This window comes from Ursus americanus, chromosome 30 (assembly GCF_024610735.1).
Source record: "Ursus americanus isolate L20-20 chromosome 30, mUrsAme1.1.p, whole genome shotgun sequence".
In the NCBI taxonomy this organism is placed as follows: Eukaryota; Metazoa; Chordata; class Mammalia; order Carnivora; family Ursidae; genus Ursus; species Ursus americanus.
Window position 1 is genome coordinate 28,717,160 of NC_142156.1, and position 12,119 is coordinate 28,729,278.

The following is a 12,119-nucleotide window of genomic DNA, read 5'->3' on the forward strand; positions in this document are numbered from 1 at the left end:
CGCATCGGTGGCCAGAGGGAGCATAGGACGAGAGGTTTTTTAATCCAGTTTTCAACTGAGCAGACCCTGCCGTGGCCAAGAAGATGGAGCTGAACTGCTGGGTCTGGGGAAGAGACAGGGCTCCAAGCCGAGCCTGAGGGGCTTTTGCACAGCATGGTGGCCCCTGAGCTCCCACCACCTTCCCGGCAGCCAGGAAATGGCAGATGCCCATTTGCAAAGAGCTTTGCAAAGAGCAGATGCCCACCTGAGCTCCTCAGCTTGCATGCCTCCAAGGATGGGACATTCACTATGTTGAGTCTGCTCCTCACTGAGAGACACCTTGGGGCACTCTGAAGTCTAACTGTGTCTGTCACTACCGGCTGGCCCTCACATGGGAGCTGGAAGCCCACTGGCAGCTCAGGAGACCACAGGGCCCATGCTGAGCTGTGCCTTGGCTGACTCCCCAGGTGCCCTTGATGGGACCTGCCTCTACAGCACATGTTCCTCGTGGTGCTGCCAGACCCCACAGGCCCTCCCTTGGGACCCTGCACCCTCCTTTCCCCCAGGAGGGAGAAACCTAGGCCATGGCAAGGAGTGGGGACAAGGGGCCAACCAGGTTTGCCAAGGGTGAAGCAGGTGAATGTGTGAGCCCAGGTGGAACTGGAGGGGTTTGGGGGTCACATCCCATAGACCTTGGAGGCTTTGTCCTAAAAGGGGCAAAGGCAGGATCTGATTTCCAGAGAAGGTCCCTCTGGCTGCTGTGTGCACAGTAGAGGCTTGTGCAGTGGGGAGGGGGCCAGGCCCAAGTAGGGTGGGGTGGGGGGATCAGGAGAGACATAGCTGCATTTCAATTTGGATCTGGCAGAAGGCAGAGATGGTGGGCAGGGCTTCCGGCGTCTGCCCTGAGCAGCCGGCATGGGGCGCCCATCCCCGAGGTGGGGGTGCAGGAGAAGCGGCCACCGTTGTCGAGGCCCAGGAGACATCTGGGCGGGGGTGTCGCGTGGGCTGTGCGGGCTGAGCTCAGGAGAGGGGCCTGGGCTGGAGGACAATTTGGGAGTCGTGAGCGTTTGGGTGATATTTACAGCCCAGGAAGTGATGAGATCACCGGCCGGTGCTGGTGAGGGGCAGGGAGGGGTGGGAGTGCTGAGCCTGGGCCTGCGGGCTCATCTCCTGCCTGCCCCCACCCAACCCCCAACCCCTTAGCGGCCCCCTGCTAAGTCCCTGAGGTGGGGCCCCTGGCCCCCAGTGGGCGGGTGGCTGATGTCCAGCCTCAGTCTCTTGAACCCTGAGATCTGCACAGGAAGCTAATTAAAACCATGAGAAGCGGTGTTGAGTATCAGCCTCCCCCAACACTGGCTGCTGGCTTACAGCAAATGCTCCTGGCCCCCGTTCAAAGATGCCAGGCCAGCCACAGGGCAACCTGTGGACAGAGCATCCTTCACAGCTCACAGGTCAGCACCACGGAGAGCAATTGGGGGAGGGTGATCCCGGCTGCCGAGGCTCGCCGGGGGTCAAAGGGGCGGGTGAGCAGCCCTCTCAGGGTGCTGGGCTCAGGGCTGGGCTGCCCCCAAGGGTCACTTCTCTGTCAGCCCTGACTCTAGGGCCCTCGGAGGGTAGTGAGGCATGACCACAGGCCCTCTGGGAGCTAAGGGGTGCCTGGGGCCGTCCTGTGTTGCCATCCACCCAGGGGTGCAGGGTTGGCTCAGGTCCTAGGATAGAAACACCTGCCCCCATTTATCTGGCTGCAGGGGCTTTGCACGGTAATCAGAAGAATTATTTTTTAATGCTTAAATTAGTTCTGAAATAATAGAAGCAGCAGAATGTCCAGCAGCTGATGGTAGACTGCTGTCCAGTGAGACCGAGAACATGCCGGAAACATGTTTACAGAGAAGTGTTTATTTGTTGGATGAGCTGGGGCCTGGGGCAGCAGGGTGGAGGCCCCTCCTTACAGCCAAAGAGCCTGCCCTGGTCACGGCCTTGCCCCAGCTCTCACCAAGGCGGGCACCTCACACACATCGTCTCATTCATGTCCTTACAGGAAGAGGCTGCTGACGCCCCCAGTGCGCAGATGAGGACACTGAGGCCCCAGGCGTGAAGTGACGTGCCTGGGCAGCACTGGACCTACCTGAGGCCAGCACGCTTGTCCAGACTCACCCAGTGCTAACGCGGCTCTGCCCAGAGCACTGTGGCCGGCACATGGCTTCCTCGCCACCTCAGCTTCCTCACCCCTGTGCCAGGACAGCACGCGAACTGAGCGTCAGTCTCTCTGCCTTGTGCCAGTCAGCCTGGGGGTGTCAGCCCAGGGGTGCCCCTCAGCCTGAGGGCATCACTAAGCCCTGGAGGCAGATACACTCTGAGCTGTGGTGGACATGTGACCACGATGACACAACTTGTCCCCCTCCCACCCAGCCTCTCTGGCAGCCTTGCTCTTGGTCCACCTTGTTCTGCACCCCTCTCTCTCTTCTCCCACTGTGCACTGGGCTCAGGCCGCCCGGGAGCCCTGGACGACAGGCCTGGTCACTGTGGAGCTTGGCAAGGCTCACCACGCAAGACATGGGCAGCCCCAGGGTGGTTGCCGCCCCCCACCCCACCCCACCATGTGGCCAAGCTGGAACCCTGAGGGAATCCAGGGGTCCTGCCTCATCTCCTGCCACTTACGCCCACCCCAGCTTCCAGTGCCAGAATGCCCCAAGATCCTCGTCCCAGTACCCTTCCCTTTGCTTCAACCCTTAGCTCCGATTCAACCCCCTCCTCCAGGAAGTCCTCCATGATTTTCCCAGGCTAATCCTCACCCAGCCAGGTGGTCATGGAATAGATCCATATCACCCAGACCTTGCACAACCAGGGCTTAGGGAGTCCAGAATCGGGTTCCAGCCCGGGGCAGGTCACCACACCTCACTAGCTCTCAGTTTTCCTGCCTGTCAGGAGGAGTGAGTAAATCCTCATGGCCAGGGTCCCTGCGGTGCACAAAGCAGCTGTGAGAGAGCTCAGCTCAGACCCAGCGCCGGAGAGTCTCCAAGACTGCCAATACAGCTGAGGTCCCTCGCAGAGGGGCTGGTTGAGGCCTGCTACACCATCCCAAGGCAGTCCCACCCTCCAGCCGACCCACACACAGCAGGCTTGTCTTCTTGTCCCTCTGACCTCTGTGCAGAACACACACTTGGACTCTCAGGCCCAGGCAAGCCAAGGCAGTCCGCTGATGCCATCCAGCCGGGGGTCGGGCCAGGCCAGGCACTCTGAGAACTGCTCACCCAAATGGGACTGCTGGAGCTGGCCTCAGGGACCCCTCACCCTGACATCAGCTGAGCACCCAGTCTGCCTGCCGTCCTGAGCATTGCACACACAGCACTTCCTCCTTTCGTGCAGCCAGCTGGGGGGGCAGGGAGGCTGGGTGCAGATGTGTCGACCACAGGAGGGCAGCAGGACTCAAAGCCAGCTGGAGGGGTGACCCGGCCTCCTTGCTGAGGTGAGCTGTCCTCCAGCACATGGCTGGGCTGGGCTCAGTAGAGGGGCTCTTTGTGCTCTGGCCCAGGTTGGGGAAGGGTGGGGCCCATTCATCCAGAAACCTACCAGCTCACCATGCATGTATTAGGTACTTGCTCTGTGTTGGGTAGAACTAATGGGACTCCTTCCTAGGAACCAGCAGGGGTATTGCTGGGGCCTCTACCATCCACCCCCCGGGCCACCTGGGCAGGAAGGGTCAGCCTGGGACCGGGTGTGGGGAAGCCAGTTACATGGTCTGGCGTGTTGAATCCACACAGATGGATGCATGAGGGAGGAGCCTTCTGTTGTCCCTGCACGAGCCCCAGCCTTGTCCCCCTAGACAAAGCACAGGGACAGTGAAAGGCTCCTTCTCTGGCCCAAGCCCAGCCCGCTCCTCTGCGGGGAGGGCTAATTAAACCCGCCGCCGACAAACACCAGGGAACTGGAGGCCTCCGATCTGTCTTCACAAAGGGCTGTGCAGAGATTTATAGGCAATAAAGGAACATCCATCTCGGGGCAGTCAGAGGAGCGGCAGCGGGGCAGGGGGGTGGGTGTGGGGAGGCAGCCCCCTCCCAAGGAGCACGGCCGCCGCATTTTGATGCCAGCAAAGGAGAGGTGGGGGCCAAGGCTTCGAGGGACGCTCACCAAGGAGGGAGAAAAATTAATGTGAACAATTAAGGAATGATGAAGACCTTGCAGAGAAAACACCTTGACACACACATCGCGGCCTGGGAGGGTCTCAGGGAGGTAGAGCCAGCAACAGTGTGGGGGGCAGGGGGGCAGCCTGACAGGGAGCAGCTCAGTGACAGCCTGACGCCACACAATTATTTTTGAAAAATGATGGAACAGAGAGAGAGCAGACTAGGGGGGTGGGGTGGGGGCTGCTGCAGCCTCCAGGGTTTCAGGGGCTTCTGGGAGGCAGTTGCAATGTCGAGTGGGGGGAGGAATGTCTCAATCTCAGGACCACCAGGGCCCCTGAGGACAGAGCGGGGGTCCCTTGGCCACCAGGAGCGGCCGCAGCCACACCCGCCCACCTCGAAGCTCTCACTTAGCAGCACTTTCTGGCTCTCTGTCCCACCCCCTCCACCCCAGGACCCCTCTCCTGTGACTGGCTAGGCCCCAGTCAGGATCTGACTCTCCCTGGGTGCCAGCTGTCCTGTCCATGCATCCCATCCTCCCGTCTATCTTTCCACCCACCACTCAGTCCATCGATAACACTTTCCCTGCTCTTCTCAAAAGGTCCTGCTCTGTCCATCAGATCCTGGTTGGGGAGCCATGGTTTTCCTGTCCCCAGGGTCAATATCATCCAGGACATGCTCTCCCACTCCAACCACAGACCCCTCCAGAACCGCAGAGGGACACATTGGTCACAAGGCCACGTCCCAGACCAAACCGACCCGGAGTGATCACCCATGCCAGGCCAGTGGTGCTATTGCCCCCATTCCTTCCTTGCCCCCCGCCCCCCAACCACCTGCTGCATCTGGTGCGTTCAAGGGCCTAGGCCTGGAGGGTGTGGATGACTTCTGCCCTGACACCCCCAAGGGGCAAAACGCCCCCCAAACCTGCAGGTTAACTGGAGCACAAAGGCGTGCAGATTTCCCACCCCTTTAGGCTCATTCTGTAAAAACCAACCCCAATTAACACAGCAAATAGAAGCACCCGGTGCCGCATTCTAGAAATAGGACATGTGCTGGGGTGAGAACGGCGGTGGGGGCGAAGTGAGGGGGCGCCCGGCATCCACCGTCTCCATGTCTCCACGGTAGCATCTCGGGAGAGCCTCAGTGTCCTCACTGGCTGACGTGGGCATTCCAGACGGTAAGCACAGTGTCTGGCACCCAGTATTCTCCACCCAATGAGTCCTACAGATGCTCTAAGACCAGGCTCTGAGGCCACTTCCTCCTGGAAGCCAGGCCTGACTGCACCCACTCAGCTCTGGAGTCTGAGCCCTCACCCAGCACTCCTCCCACTGCTGACAAAGCCCCAGTTGTATTAGGGATTGACTCGAACCCTCCAAATGTAACCCAGGGTGACCCTGTCTCCTACCTGTGACAGGCAAGTGTCGGGCACGTGCTGAGTGCTCCTGGAAAGGCTTCCTTGGTCTGGAGAGAGGATGAGAACCAGTGTGACACCTAGAAGAGCAGCCACCTTCCTGGGACCACAGGACCAGCCTGAGCCACAGCCAGGCATCAAGGACACAGGGCACCGCTAAGGGAGGACCTTGGTATCCCCCAGCCCTGAGTCCCCTCCTCCTCCTGCCGGCTGAGACATGGCCGCAATCAGTTGTCTGTCTCAGCCAGGGTCTCTGTCCTGTGGCCCTCGGGGGCTGGGACCCACTGTCATCACTAGGAGGAGGAGACTGGGAAGGACAAAGGAGGAAAAGTTGGGGAGGGCAGTGGGGGCCAATGCAGCTTGGATGGGAGAGAGCTCTCGTCCACACCCTGCACCAGCAGCCCCTCATCCCCCATCCAAAGAGCTGCTGAAAGCCAGTGGGGAGCTAAGAAGCAGCTGACCTCCAGAACAGGGGGGCCCAGCCCTGCCGGAGAAACTAAACACAATTTTTCTTGGCCTATGGAGAGCCAGCCTGTGGTGGTAGCTAGCAACCTCCCCTACGTGTGTCACAGCTGCTCAGTCCCTGAGGGGCCTGTGGAAGGAGGGACTCACTCCTCCCTACCCCCACCTGGCCAAGCAGGCACCAGGAAGGCCATCGTGGCAGAAGGAACAGTCTGTGTGGGGCACTGACACAGGAGAGCAAGAGGCCTCAGTGGGGGATGGGACAGGACAGCGACCTGAGCCAGGTGGCCATGGGCCCCACCTGGCTCCCTTACTAACAGCCTATGAAGGTTGGGGGCGGGGTCTCCCCAGGAAACCCAGTGAAGCGTCCTAAGCAGGGCCAGGGTGAGGCCGAGAATGGAGGGGGTGGACTCTGGACCCCAGTAGAAGGATGAAACTGTAGGGTTTGCCTCACCTGCCTCTGGGGTCCCCAGGCCCCTTTGATGGGTGACTGCCGATGCCTGACACAAAGCCCTCCTTGCTCCCAGCTGGCCTCTAGCTTGGCTGGCTGCATATCAAGCTGGAGACCCCAGCAGCTCAATAATGCAGGATCTGACTTGCAAAATTGGCAAAGCAGCGCTAGTAAGCGGACGCGCTCGTATGGGAGTGGGGGTAGGGACCCGAGAGCCAGGCTCTGAGGGCAGAACACCCCCGGACTCAGGGGGCCCTGGGCCTGCCACCCTGGTCCCTGCCTGCTCAGGGCCCAAGGGCATAGGGTGTTGTGAGCAGGCAGGCAGCCCAAACTGGGGAACAGTGCACCCCACCTGCCCATCCCACAGCCTTAAGTAGGCAAAGCCACTGGGGCCAGAGTGGGGGGCTGCAGCCTACAGCGTGAGGCAGCTTTTCCTTCCCTATGCCCTTGTGGGGAAGGGGCTGAGGTGGGGCGTCCTGGCTGACCTCTCCCTCACACCATCTCGGTTCGGGGGCCTCACATCCCTCCTGCCCCAGCCAGGACCTCCTCTGCTGTGGCCCTGAGTGTGCGTCCTCCTCAGTCCTTACAACAGCAACACACCCCCTCCTCCTGTCCCCGTGGGGACACGGGGGCTGGCAGGGTGGGCCGGGCAAAGCCAGGGAACTGAGTACCCTCACCAGGGGCTGAGCTCAGCCCCTGGCTGGGGTGGCCTAAGAGTGACGTGTGGAAAGGTGCCGCATCCAGGTGGGCGTCCCCATGGGACAGGCCACGGACGCGTGGCTGGGGTCAGAGTCGAGGACCCCTCCCTGGGCCGTGTGCAGGCTGAGTTGGGCCTGGTTTGAGCTGTGCAGCCACAGACCATGAGGAGCTCCTTCATGGACCCCTCCAGCCTGTGGGGCCTGTGGCGGGGGACGGAGGGAGGAGAGTGAGGGGCTGGCCGGGGACCCCACTGAGCCCCAGGATCTCAGCCACACATCCTCCTTCCCCTTCTTGACATGTCCCCCAAAAATCACAACACTGAGTTGTGGACCAGCCCTTGATGCTGAGGAGGACACAGTGCCGGCGGCATACTGCAGCCAGCTGCTCATTTCGCCAGGAAATTCCCCAATTACGGCTCTGTCACTGAGGCCGGCTGGCGTGCTGGCTGTATGTGGCCGTGGCCCAGAAGCAGGGCTGATCTGGAACATCAGAGAGTGCAACGAGGAGGCACAGGGCACTGACAAATGTTTGCAACCACGTGGCATTTTCCCAGCAACAGCTGAGTGGATGGGAGGGGTCCCTGGCCCCCAGCCCCTGCTGCCCAGAGCAGGCCCTGCCTGTCCTCCTGTGTCCTGCCCAAGGACTCTGTGCCCACCCTCTACCTTCTGTCTGCAACAGGCTGGAGTCTATGTACCCAGGTCCTATACCCAGAGTACATTCAGCACACTGGCTTAGGGGGCTGGCAGGTGTGGCACCAAGTGGGCACCTGGGGAGAAAGACTCCCTCCCTGGTACCCAGCTCCATCACCACAGCGCTATATAGTCCACCTGCTGCCATCGGTGCCCAGGGGCTGTGTATGGCCACCCCGGGGCAGGCTGGGCCCAAGGGCCTCCCTGCACTCGGCCTGGCCTTCTCCACACCCCCACACTTCCCCCTTTTAATTGGGCCTTCTCCCTGACAGAGTGCCATGCAGGCCTGTTCTGTCAACGTCGGCACAATCTTTGCTCACTGGAGCCTGGCGGAGTGGAGAGGCCGGTGCGGCAGAAATAGCTCCAGGCCCCTGGGGGACGTGCAGCAGGAGCAGGGAGGGCTGTAGACCCCAGGTGTGTGGGCGACCGCCTGCGTCCACGGAGGCTGCCCGGAACTCCCCTCCTCGGGCCACAGCTTGGTCCAGGGCCCAGACACCTCCAAGGGACTCGGGGAGGTTCCACACCCAGCTCAGGCCACATGGGCACTGGGCCAAGACAATGTGCACAGCTAGCATCTGGTGGGGCACCCAGCCTGGGCAGCACGATGCAAGAAGACCCAGGATAAACTGCCATCCCTCCTCCTCCTTGAGAGCTGGTGTGGGGCCTACATGGGACTTAAGTCTTCTCCCTCCACCAACCATCTTCCCCTACCTGCCTGACACAGAATCCCCTGGTCCTCATTACAAAAGCAGGTCTAATCCCTTCATGAGAGGATGGGTTAGTGAGTCTGGGGATCTGAAGCTAAGCAAGTACCCTGGGTGACTCCTATGACTGGGCACATTTGGGACATGGACCCCAACATGCTGCCCTCCAAATAGAGAGATTTAAGTAGGAAGAACCAAGAATAAACACTGTGATTTTGTAACCAGGGAAACTACAGATAAAGACACCAAGAGGAGCATGGAGGGGGCCAGGGAGGAGATGGAGCGGGGCCATCAGGCTGGCCTCCTGTTGGCCTCCTGCTGCTGGGAGGCGGTCACTTCTCCTCCTCAGGCCTCAGTTTCCTGGTCTGTGAAATGGAGTAATGATGAGACTCACAACAATGCCTTCAGAGAATCACCTAAAGGCCCTGGGCCAGCTTCTTTCCGCAGCCCAGCCATGCACACTCCCAGAGAAAACTGGGCACTGTGGGCTGTACCCAGGGAGGGCCAACCACAGGTGCACAAACCAATGCACACGCATGCAGACTCTCATGCACATATTTGCACAGTGCACAGAGGAGACCCCAGCACCATGCCAACACATCACCTAGCCCATCAGCTCTCAGGCTGCCATTCAGTGGATTCGTTCTCTTCTGGGGTTGCTGGGTCTGTGGCTCCCCTCCTCCAGCCTGTGTTCTCTTCGTCTAAGGCCTCCGTCTATCTCCACACAGCCCACAGCAGCCATCGGCAGCAGGCATTTTGTCAGCCCAAGGAATCTTGCCAGGATGCTAGGGGTCTCCTCACAGGTCCCCATGGGGAGACTCCAGCTCCTAGGACTTGAACTCCTGCCACAGGCTGCCCCAGGGTGGATTTCTCTTGACCAGCCAGCCCTGGGAAGCACCATTCATACCTGCACCGGGTGTGCTGTCACCTCAACACTCACTGGTGTTCAGTGCTGGGACACAGAGAGTCCCACCTTTTTTTTTTTTTTAAGATTTTATTTATTCGATAGCGAGAGATAGAGCACAAGCAGGGCAGCAGCAGGCAGAGGGAGAAGCAGACTCCCCAGTGAGCAGAGAGCCTGAAATGGGACTCTATCCCAGAACCCTGGGATCATGACCAGAGCCGAAGGCAGATGCTCAACCGACTGAAGGAGGGCCCCACCTTCTAGGGCTCGTGTCTGTGGACTGATCCCAAACAGGAAACTGCGCTCAACCTGTAGTGTTGACCTCCATCCCAGGGCACTGTCCACCTTGACTGTGGGGTCCCTGGGCCCGGTTCAGGCAGGGAAAGTAGCCTGGAAGGACCTGTTCCCAGAAGGCTCCAGAAGCCAAGACCCCCGAAGTCCCAACCCTGTTCTGTGTGTTCACACACTCTTCATTGTTGCATGGTGTGTTGTTCACAACTCTCTCCACGTTAAAATCAGAAGCTGCTGCTGAAACTCCAGCAAATTCTGGCCCCAAGGGCAATTGCTTCAATAAGCAGTGGAACATGGCGGGAGCAGCTGTCTTGATCTGAAGTAGGTGCCTAGCAACGAGTGTCCACACCTGAGTGAGTGCTAGCCAGGAGCCTCCTGAGAACTCAGGGGCCTCTCCACAGATGGGCGTGGAGGGCAGCTGCAGGGGCCACTCTGGCCCCCTGCAAAGTAAAGGAGAGACCAGGGATGAAGCCCCTGACCCAGCCTCAGACCCTGTCAGGGGGCTGTGGCCCCTGTGGGACTGTGGGACTGTGGCACCCAGATACTGCCAGGTCCTGCCTGGGTGCTGGGGGCCGTCCAATGATGTGGTCATGCAGTCCAAGGCCCAGCTTCAGTCATTGGGAATGCTTCCCAGGTGCCTGGAAGGACACTCACAGAGGACACTGCCGTGCTCTTTCTGGCCTTTTGTGGGGCAGCGGTGCCCATGTGCCATCACACAGAGGGTCACAAGGTCAGGCTGAATTGCTGAGAGCTGACCCCAGAGCTGTGGCTCCCCCACCCACACTTGTTCCCTCATCCTCCCCTCAGGCAGCTCCCTGCCCACACCTCTGGCTTCTCTCTGGTTGAAAGCTGGGCCACGAGGAACCCCCAAGAACCCTGGTCCACTTGCCCGAGAGTCCGCACTCAGGTCCCCTCCTGGAACCTTTCTTTTCAAGACCCCAGGGTCAGGCCTGGACTTTGAGGGGCTTTAGTGACCTGGAGGGAGCAGCTGGCTTCTCAGCCACCATGGACTTGGACCTGGGAGTCCCCAGGTGAGCCTCAGATCGGAGTTCCCACCTCTCCCAGACCTTCGGGCCGTGCAGTACTGGGGCCCGCTGACACCCACCCACTGTCCCTCCAGAAGCCTTGTGGGCTCCTCAGTCCCTGCCAGAATCACCCTGTGTGTCTCCTGGCTGCTCAGGAGCTCCCTCCCCAGACTCAGTACTCCTGCAGGGTGGGAGTAGGACCGAGACAGGTGTAACAGGCAAGTGGAAGGGACCTGGAACCGCAGAGGTGTCCCCAGGCAGTAGGCATCCTGCTCCTTGTCCTTGTGGTGTGGCATCTGGGCCATTGCACACTGGGCTCACCCAGAGAGCAGCCCTGGGCTCCAGGCAGACAGTAGAAGACCCTGAGTGTGCACAGTCCTATGTCTCAGAGGCCCCTGTTCCCGAGTGTCATTTTTAAAATTCAGCAAGTATTTATGAGAACCTACTGTGTGTGCACACAGTTGAGGGAGGTCACATAGTTGTGACCTTCATGACAGGCACAGGTCTGCAGAGTGGGAGGATCTTATAGGTGTCACAGGAGCCTACCCCCGGGCCTTTGCACTTGCCAGTTCCCCAGCCCCAATCCCTCTCTGTTCACTCTCTCCAGGCACATCTTTACTCCTGCTCTGGGCCTGTGCTTCCAGCCCACCTTCTCAGCAGGGCCTCCCGGACTGCCCAGCTGCACCCCATGCCCTCCCCCTCAGTGGTTCTCCCCGACCCCTCAAGTTCACCCTGTGCAGGATCAGCCCCATAGAGTGCTGCTCTATCTGCATCACCACAGCGCTCCCCCAGGCCAGGGTCCAGAGGCCTTAATGACTACCTATGATAGCTGCCAAGGGGATGTGGACCTGGCGGTCAGAAGCATCTCAGGGTCATGGCAGTGGCCAGGAAGAACATGGCCCAGCCCTCAATGGCACCCTCTGCCCATTCTGACCCTCGGCCTGGCATGGCCACATCTTATACAGGAAGCCAACGGGAAGCTGGATCCAGCAGAATCACCACCCCAGGGAGTGGCCTAGACACGCTGACTACGAACAGCTGTTAGTTTCTTGGAAAGCAAAATAAATGGTTTTAATGGCAGAGCCGTTATCCTCACTATGTAGCTTGGGACTGAGGGCCTTGGAAGTTTTGTGTCCTGTTAGTTGGCCCTCACTGTGGACAGCCTAATCAGCCTTGGAACCTTGGGTAAGCCTGTCCAGTGAGTAACTGATCCTGCCCAGGAGTGGGCTGGTCCCTGAGACCCTCACAGGACCCCAAGCCGGGCCTGAAGTCTTCTTCCCTATCTTCCCTACCCAGAACATGGCTCTTGGTCTACATCTCTCATTCCCTCCTTCCCCATCTTCACCCTACCCCACTGCTGCTCTACTGGGGAATCTGGGAACC